Source organism: Podarcis melisellensis (genome assembly GCF_964234715.1).
Source record: "Podarcis melisellensis genome assembly, chromosome: 9".
NCBI classification, from domain to species: Eukaryota; Metazoa; Chordata; class Lepidosauria; order Squamata; family Lacertidae; genus Podarcis; species Podarcis melisellensis.
Window position 1 is genome coordinate 62,119,125 of NC_138541.1, and position 9,920 is coordinate 62,129,044.

General features: G+C 43.0%; 1 long non-coding RNA gene across 1 annotated transcript; it reads left to right on the forward strand.

Moving 5' to 3' along the window:
* Nucleotides 1-1,248: 1,248 nt before the first annotated feature.
* Nucleotides 1,249-8,635, forward strand: LOC309377453. Its single transcript, XR_014171587.1, has 2 exons — nucleotides 1,249-1,426; nucleotides 8,526-8,635. It is a non-coding gene; the product is annotated as an uncharacterized lncRNA (long non-coding RNA).
* The last annotated feature ends 1,285 nt before the right edge of the window (nucleotides 8,636-9,920 follow it).

Consider the following 9,920-nt stretch of genomic DNA (forward strand, 5'->3'; position numbering starts at 1 on the left):
CAAGCAATGTTGACAGCCATGGCAGGGGGTTGACATCCTGCTCCCTTTGCAACAGCTCAACGCCAGGCCCCTTCAGCTCACAGCAAACATGCAAAGCTACCACACATCGCAACATGCCATTGCAAGTAAAGGCAAACCAGGAAGACAAGAGCTAGACAAGGAACCAAATCTGACAGGAGCCACCAAGGTCAGAGTGTAAGAAACATCAGAAGCTGAAAAGCCTATGAATTATAGCAGAGATCCAAATGCACTACAGCCATGAAGAAATGTTAAAGCATATGCAAATTCGTTTTGCATATAGCCACCTAGATTCCTTCAGATGCAGCTAAGGACTGAATTTTCAGTTATCTGCTCTCAGCATCATGAGCGGATTAGCAGTGTGGAACTGATCCAGAAAACCATTTTGTTCTGTATGGGCAGCATCCACCAAAGTATTTCTACAACTGCAAGGATTTTTTTGGTTGCTCAATGGAACTTCCCCTGCCTGTCCTCCCACATTCCCCTAAATTTGTTCTGATCTCGCTAATCCCTAGTCCAGGAAAGTTAGGAAGTTCAGCTAAATATATACACATTCAATCCACACTACAAGAAAAAGTCAATGTTGGAATAAAATGATGGGGGGCTGTACTATGTGATTAATCCCCCTCAACATTCCTCAGATGAAAACAGCAACATTTCTCATTCCCACCTGCCAACTGACACTCCTTTTTTAATTTATTTAACACAATTGTTATAAAATATAAGCAAAATATTGCAAATGCATACATACATATATATTTCAAATAAGCACATATATATGAAAAAAGGAACAAAAGAGAAAAAAGAAGAGAAAAAGAATGAAGAAAAAATAAAGAGAAAAGAAGAAGACAAGTTGGAAGAATTTCTTTCAAGTTTATTCTATAAATATCTCAATATGAAAATAATAATAAAATTTCATTGATTAACTTCCATCGCTTACAGTTCACTTCCTATATACATTTTAAGCAAGATTGTATGGGGAAAATATGGAATAACAAATACAATCTCACACAAATATTCTAGTCAATAAGTTTTCTAAATCTTTCATAAATTTATTCTAAACACAACTAATACCTTACATTTAATCCTTGTCTGCATAAACGGACACTCCTTGACCCCCATTCCCCACCCACAGCAGAGCATTTTCTATCACACCAATGGGACACAGCACACACACTCTCTGTCATAATCTCATTGCTGAGCAACCATGTGCAGAGCTCAGTGGAGTGGGAAGCCAGCCAACCAGAAGAGTCTCTGAGATGTACTTGCCTGGAGGCAGAGTCAGCATCCAAAGCCAGGTCCAGTCCCAGAAGCAGGCAAACCACAATCCATGTCTTCAGATGGTTCAGGAGTCAGGGAATCTGATGATCATGGTGGTCAAGGGTCAAGAGGAGCAGGAAGCAGTAAGGTAAGACCAGGAACTAAAAGCATTGTTACCATTGACTCCTGCTGGAAGCTCTGCTTAAGAAGGCTGAAGCCAGCGGGTTCTCATCAGCACCTTCTCCTCTGTGTCCATGAAGGATGATCAGCGGCAGGTGGAGTCACTCTCTCTTCTCCCCCTTCAGGCTGCTGTTCCACCGTCCTGAGAAAACCCCTTAATCCTGATTTTATTTTATTTTATTCTTTGGTCGTTTGACAAAAAGAAACACACACACCAACAAATAAATTTAGAAAGGGGCAAGATTAGACACAGACACACAAAGCATTTTTTAGATACAGTCATACCTCGGGTTACAGACGCTTTGGGTTGCACAATTTCAGGTTGCGAACCCAGAAATACCAGAACTGGTTACTTCTGGGTTTCAGTGCGTGCGCATGCACAGAAGCGCAGAATCGCGCCCTGCGTGTGTGCACACGCGGTGCTGCAGGTTGCGAATGTGCTTCCCGCTTGGATCATGTTCGCAACCTGAGCATCCACTGTAGATAAAAAAGTAAGACCTTGCTCTCTGCTCTGTTTCATCTTTCTTCCCAGAGTGGGTGGCCCTGCCCTATGCCTGCCCCTCAGAGCTGACATGTCATGCAGTGTTGTGCCTCAGGGGCGGCAGCCTCTCCTCTTCCTCACCCGCTCTCCAGCAGCCACCACAAGCTGCCCGAGAGAGGAGACCAGCAGTGGTGGCCATGAAGAGGCAACAGGCTGCTCCTTCAAAGTTGCCACTGCTGTTGCTCAGGACAAGCACTGGATCGTCCTCCTCCCCGAGCTTGGCACTGACAGTTCTGGCATGTGAAATAGAGCCATTCCAGGATCAAATCAGAAGCTGGATGGCTTTCATAATTCTGGGACCGTCCCTGGAAAATTGGACACTTGGAGGATATGATTTGGCCAAGTCACACCAACATTGAACTCTGATGTTACAGCAACCACATAGTGTGGTTTCAGAGATGACCACAGGAAGCTGTTCTCTACCTTCAGGTAGGTAGCCGTGTTAGTCTGATGCAGTCTAAATAAAAAAAATAAAAAATTTGTCCAGTAGCACCTTAGAACCCAACTAAGTTTGTTCTGGTATAAGCTTCCGTGGGCATGTATTCGTGTAACTGAAGAAGTGTGCATGCACACGAAAACTTATACCCAGAACAAACTTAGTTGGTCTCTAAGGTGCTACTGGACAATTTTATTTTATTTTAATGTTCTCTACCTTGTGAGACCCTAGTAACACCTACAACAACTGTCAATAGCTGGGTCTCCTTTAGGCCTACCTGGAATTGTTTGTGAGAGTACCTGGGAAGTTCTGCACACAAAGCATATGCTATACCACTGAACTAGTCCTTTCCCATTAGCCAGCCATGAACTTTTGACTTCTACCGATGATGACGAAGAAAGCAACTGCCAGCAATGCGGGTGGGACGGAGCCCCAAACTAGTACTAGCCAGGGAAAAAACCAATGCTGTCCAGGGTTGTAAAGACTGCAGAGAGAATAATTGGGTGCACTCTTCCCACCTTAGATCAAATCTATGCTGCCAGGTGCCATAAGAAAGCGGCAGAGATAGCACAGGATAGTACGCACCCTGGAAATGATCCCTTTCAGCTTCTGCCTTCTGGAAGAAGGTATAGGGTTATAAAGGCCAGGACTAGCCGCCTGAGAAACAGTTTCTACACAAATGCAATTCTGGTTCTAAACACAGCATAAAGGGGTATCTATAGTATAGTGTATTTTAAAATGGGGTTTTAGAGTTTTTAGAGGGTTTTGAATGTTTTATGTAGTTTTGTGGTAGTTTTATGTAGTTTTGTGGTAGTTTTATGTAGTTTTGTGGTAGTTTTATGTAGTTTTTATGTAGTTTTATGTAGTTTTTCAATTTCATTGTTCTGCATGGGACAATGACAATAAAGATATCGTATAAATCGTATATCGTTGTGTGATTGGCCTGAAAGATGCATAAATCAGCTGTGGTCCATGACCGCTGTTTCCCACTGTAACCATCTATTGTCTCAATTCTTCCTGCTGTTCAAATTACCTTCCATAGAACAAAATATATTTGTGAAAGAAACAAATACTTTATTGTCTTTTCCCTTTAAACTTTTGCTTTCCACTCTAATTTCCCCCCCTTACAACTTTACTCTTAGCAGTCCCCCCCCCCCCGATGTTTTACTCACCACAATTCTGCTGCTCATTTCCCCTCATTGCTTCTCAGCTTTTCCTCTCCTGGATTTTCTTCTTCTTCCAACCTGTATTGCATCAGCTGTACCCTAAGTCACAGGGGAAGCTGTGTTTTTGTTTTGTTTTCCATACCTATCCTGCAAATCTTCCTTAAACTAAAAAAGTCCCACTGTGCGAAAAACCTTTTTGAGCTACATGCAGCTGCAGACGCTTTGTGTGTTTCCTCAATTAATAATTTTGGCTTTCAAATATAATAAAGGCGATATGCCTTTACTACTTCTTCCCTACCAACCTATTCATTGTTCGTAGTTGGCCACTTCAGCTGGCTTCCCCCTGGGGGAGCAGGAGGGGAAGGCAAGAACTCCATTAACCAGCCTTTCTTTCCATGTCAGAAAATTATGCCAAATGTTTATTGAAACTTGGATAGACAAGGCAAATTTATGCTTGGGCAACCAAAGCGATTTTGCCTTATTAGGAAGGCACTTTAGCTCCTGGGCTACTTCCAAAATTACCATGTGATTGAAGCTTTACTGCTTCTTTATTTTTGCATCCAAAATGTCCATATGTCAAGTGCATATATTCCAGCTGAGATAACAAGGGGGGGGGGGAATAAAACCAATTCATTCTTTCACAGAAAATAATGCAACAGTGATGTGCCCTGTTCCAGAGTTTTTAATATTTTAGACACCCCAGAGGTTTTATTGTGACATTGCCAAAAACAAATGAATGGAGGCCTTTTGTTAATTGCTCCATTGTACTCACTCTTTATCTGGGAAGTTGATCAATTAAAAGGGGAAACGGTTGATGGATATTTAGTGCAATCCTTCGCAGGACCAAGTAAGTCCCACTATATTCAGTCAAACTTACTGGTACTCTCTCCACCAACTGTGCATAGGATTTCAGCCTGCCAACTTCTATCTCTTGAGGATTATATTACCTACTGTTGAAGCTTCCAGTGGGGTGGAGTCTTCACGAGGCTATATTTTCTAGACTATATCTCATTGCAATTTGTGTATTTTCTCCTGATCTTGAAAGCATGTGCAGGGCTCAAGCAGGTGTTTGTATTTCAATGGGACTTACATCATAAACATGCACACTTCATTTTAGTCTCATATGGCAGGGCTTAGACTATGGTCCGGTCCTTTTACAACTTGATAAACCTGTCGTAATAGAGTCCAGCCTTGAAACATAGGCACCATCAATGCTGAACATTCATTCCAATATCACCATCTTTAAGGGAAACAATCTTCAATACCACCTTGAAGAATCCCGGTGGGTTGTATGTCAGGTTTCAATGGAGGCCACAATGTATGCCTTCTTTGCGGTCTTCACTGCCACATGGCAGTTGTGATCATGTGCTCTAATATTCAGCCATCCTTGTAGCAAGAGCTCTAGTTGGTTTTTAATCCTTGTTTTTGCAAAATGTTCAAGCCAAGGGGGTTAAGTTTGCCTGGATTGCATTGATAGCTCAGTTGGTTAGAGCATGGTGCTGATAATGCCAAAGTTGCAGGTTCAATCCCCATATGGGACAGTTACTTATTCCTACATTGTATGGGGCTGGACTAGATGATCACCGGGTTCAATTCCAACCCTACAATTCTATGCTAGGGTTGCCATACGCCCTGAATTTCCTGGACACATACGGAATACTGCAGTTGATCTGTAATCAATAAAGTTGTGGCCAAAATTATGCCAGTAATGACCGCTCCCCGCTTAAAACGGGGGGTGCCCTTTGCGTGGACGCATGCAGCCCCTAGACCTGGAGCGGCTCCAACAGCATAGGCTTGGCTTTGCCTTCCCTCAGGTGGGATACCTGGAGGTCTCCGCCTACCTCAGTCAGTTGTCCAATCCCACCTGGGAGAAGAGTTGCCAAGAAGGCCAGGCCAGGTAGGGGTGGGATTACCTGCCCACACAAAGGAGGATCTTACCTGGGAATTCTCACTTGGCTCCAGAGCTTCTCCCACCCTACCCACCCTCAGTCAATGTCTTATGTTGCAGGTTAATTTTCCTCACAGGTTTTGCAGGTTAATTTTTCTTCACAGGTATGCGGGCGCTGCTACGTTAAGGTCGCTGTTAAAGGGCCGGAAAGGAATTTCCCTGCATTGGCAGGTTTCGCCTTTCCCGTAGCAAAACGTCACAACTTTGGCAGTATCAGGCCTTGGGCGGAATCCTTTTGTCCATCTTCCTCTTTGCGGCGGCGATACCAGGGTTCCCCGTTAAAGGGGTTTCTGAAGGGAGGCTTTGACCGTACGCCGGAAGGTCGTCATTGCTCTCCCCTGCGGCGGCGGCGTTACAGGGGCGGCTATCTCTGCTTGAACATATGTTCTCCAGAGCCGGCCCATCCCCCCCACACACACTGGATAACCCTGATGCTCCCTAGGTCCCCGGCTGGGGACTGGGGAGGGAGAACGCCCAATGCCTGAGCCAAGGTCTACCCACATTTGAAATTTAATAAAGTTGTGGCCAATTTAATCCCATAGCACGTTGTCTTGAGTCGTTATTCCACATGACGGGGGGGGGGGGACCGCGCAGGATCTGGGGACTCCGCCTGTCCACGCAACCTTAAACTAAATCCTGTGTCAATTGTGTCTTTATTATGGGGGAGGTCTTGGGATCTTAACACGCAAAGAAGAATGTTTGTGTGTGTTTTCTAGGACTAATGACAAATTAAAATGTAGGGGCCCCCCCACTTGCTGCCTGCTCCTATTTCACTTTCATTGTACATACCAAAGTTGAAATAATATAACCTGAGCACAATTAAATAGAACTTAATTTAATTGTACCCAGGTTATATTGTTTATATTATTTCTTAAATTTAGATCTTGAATGCATATAGAACAGTATAATTAAAACTTCTGGAAAAAAGTTAAAAACAACATTCTAAAACACACACAAAAACAACTCATTAAAAACAGACTGCATTTTATTGTCAGCTTAGGGCACCTACCCATTTCAACATTTTGGAAGTATATTCCCTTTGCACTGGTGGTTAAGGCTTGCCAAAATTGCTGGTGCTCAAAACTCCTTCTGGTTTCAGCTCAGTCGTAAAGCTTTTCCTACAAGCCGCGTGTCAGCTGCACCTCCTTGTTCCTGCTACAAAGAACACTGCAACTAAAATAAAACAACTCAAAAAATGTTTCTCCAACTTTTCATTTCTGCAGATGTTCTCAAGTTGTTCTTTTAAAGGAGTCAATATAAAAGGAGAACGTACCGAATTCTACTGACTTCATCATGAGGAGTAACCAATCACCAGACTGTGAAGTCAAATATTTTTCTGGGGTGGTGAGGGGACTCCTGCACTGCTTGCAAACCTTCAGGCACAATCTGTTGATCATTTCTTATAGATTGATGACTCTGTAGGGTATCACTCATGGGATGCAGTACTGAGTTGTTCAAATAACTTTCTCAAGGCCACAAAATGAATCCAAGGCAGATGTGGGAATTTTTAACCCAGGCCTCCCAAAACAAGCCCAATTTCACAATTCAATTTATGCTAGCAAAATTCAGTTCCCAAGTAAGACAAACAACATTACTGCAGGAGTCCCATGCATATAATTGGCCAAGTAAACTCCAATATGAGGAACAGACTTGGCATATGGGAAGGGCTGGTTATATGATGTGGTATTGCATTGTGTTATGGTATATTCCTGTATCACCTTTTGGCCTAAACACCAAACTACATTCAGTTGTGAACGAAAAACAACTTGAGGAAGTACAGGAGGAAGTCTCCATAACCGTGAAATATGTAGAAGCCAAGTTATGTGATGAATGGTTGGAGGAATGTTGTTCGCTTAGTTGGAGAAGAGAAGAGTGAAGTGTGACATAAGAGCAGTTTTCATGAAGGGCTGTCATGAAGATGATGAAACAGACTTATTCTCTGTTACTCCAGAGGGCAAGACTAGAACCATTGTTTGGAAAGTTGCCGGGGGAGCAGATTTCAGCTAAGTATTAGGAGAAAAATTGTTCAACAGTAGCACAGAGTGCAATGGGAATGGTGGGATTTTTCACTGGATATATTTGGGGGGGGGGCTGGGTGGCTATTGTCCATGGTTGCTGTGGTGGCATCACAAATTGCAGGCCCTATACTGAGTAGTGGGCTTATACAAGATGACAAGATGGAAAACTTTTGGGAAAAGTATTTCTGAGGTTTGATGGCTCATAACACCTGATTGGCTCTCTAAACACTCATGCTCATTGGCTACATTCAAATGAAGGAAAACTACTGCATATCAACCTAAGCAAGTTGTGCTTCCCTTTTCTGGTTATTTGGCTATAACGTTTGATAGTATACAGATAATGGAACAAACTTTGTTGCATTGTTGTTGTTTAGTGGTTTAGTTGTCTCCGACTCTTTGTGACCCCATGGACTAGAGCACGCCAGGCACTCCTGTCTTCCGCTGCCTCCCGCAGTTTGGGCAATCTTTTATTGTGCTTTTCACTTTGGCTGCAAATCAATTTGGGACTTTCTTGATGAGAAGCGATGTGCACGTTTAATGAATAATAATAAATGAAGCAAATCGGACCTAAACTTTACGATACAAGAAAACCTTGAGGCCTTTTATGCAAGCAAATATGCATGGGCAGCATTTTCCCCAGTAAGAATTAAACCTGCATGCGCCTTCCAGTGATCTGACCAAGAAATGACCTAACAAGCATTAGGTGCTTATAGTGTTATTTTATAAATATGTATGTTATTATAATAATACTGTATTTACCACTGTAAAATAACATCAGACCTGTTAGTCTGCTGTGTCATACACCATCAGAAGTATATCCGTTTTTTGCTATGGCTCTTGTTGTGCATCTGGTAAAGAGGTAAAATTCCAGCATTTGCCATGAAGTGGGATATAGCAATGCAAAGCTGTTGTTTTTTAGTGTGGTGTCTGCCCTTGAAATTTTATCTGTATCTTCCAGAAACAGAGCTTGTGTGTGTTCCAATAAAGGACTGGATGGCTGATCTTGCATAGAGATAGATTTATCATGACATGGAGGTGAGCCTGCAATACCATGGGCTTTTCAGATTCGATTTCAATGTCTTTCTTCATGATATCCGACACCAGAAAGGTACCATTTACCTTCATATTTTCACAATTTAATTAGTTGTTAATATGCTGGGATAGGAGGAGATGAAACATCAGTGCAGAAGACAGTGTCATCATTCAAGTTCCAACTTTCTATACACAAAAAGCACCTTGGACCAAAAGAAAAAAGAAAACCCACCTTAAAGAAAACCAATTGATTTTTACATGATCCAATGGTGCGGTTTTAAGTGTCTGTGTTTGGTTTGTGAAAATCAAAAAGAGTTGGGAGAACATCCCAAGAAATCTCTTGGTTTTTGCTACTGGCATGGTTCCCTGTCCCAGCTACTGTGAAAGTATTGGGATTTAAAACCAACCAACCAACTGTTTGCAATGGAAACTGATCCAGGAAAGCCGCCTTAAGTGTGGTATTCAGGTGCAATACATATTTTACAGAGCAATCCATATCTGCTTTTCACCAGGCTATGGGCGGGGGGGGGGGGTGGATTTGGTGAAGGAGCTCGAAACTGCCAATCTTTCACTAGCCAGCACCTGCTGAGTTATGCCAGGACAGATCTCCTCCTGCCAACTCCAAACCAGGGCTTTCTGGGAACAAGGCTGAGTTGGCCTGGAGTCTATTGTAATGTGAGTCAGTCCTGCTGCCATCAGATGAAGAAGAAGAAGAAGAGGAGTTTGGATTTGATATCCCGCCTTTCACTCCCTTTAAGGAGTCTCAAAGCGGCTAACATTCTCCTTTCCCTTCCTCCCCCACAACAAACACTCTGTGAGGTGAGTGGGGCTGAGAGACTTCAAAGAAGTGTGACTAGCCCAAGGTCACCCAGCAGCTGCATGTGGAGGAGCAGAGATGCAAACTCGGTCTCCCAGATTATGAGTCCACCACTCTTAACCACTACACCACACTGGCTCTCTCAGATGATGGTGTCAGGCCTGATCTGGGTCCAATCACTGTTCTAGCTTCCAGCTGATGTCACAATCTGCCTGCCACTCCACCTTCTACAGTGACCACAGTGTATAGCATGTCTGTGGATGTGGTTAGAAAAACATCCCCCTCAGAAAAACCCCGGAATGTTTTATGCTTTTCAGGAATCTGTGCTAGTGACATAGCTACTTCCCTCTACACTCCAAATTCGGCATCAGCCATTGTTCATAGCTCTACTAAAATGTCCTATATTTAATATAATTAATGAGCTACATCAATTATACCTCTTTTGTTTCTCTTATCTAAGGTGCAGGTGTGTCATTTACATTGCAGATTAATATTTGCTATAGT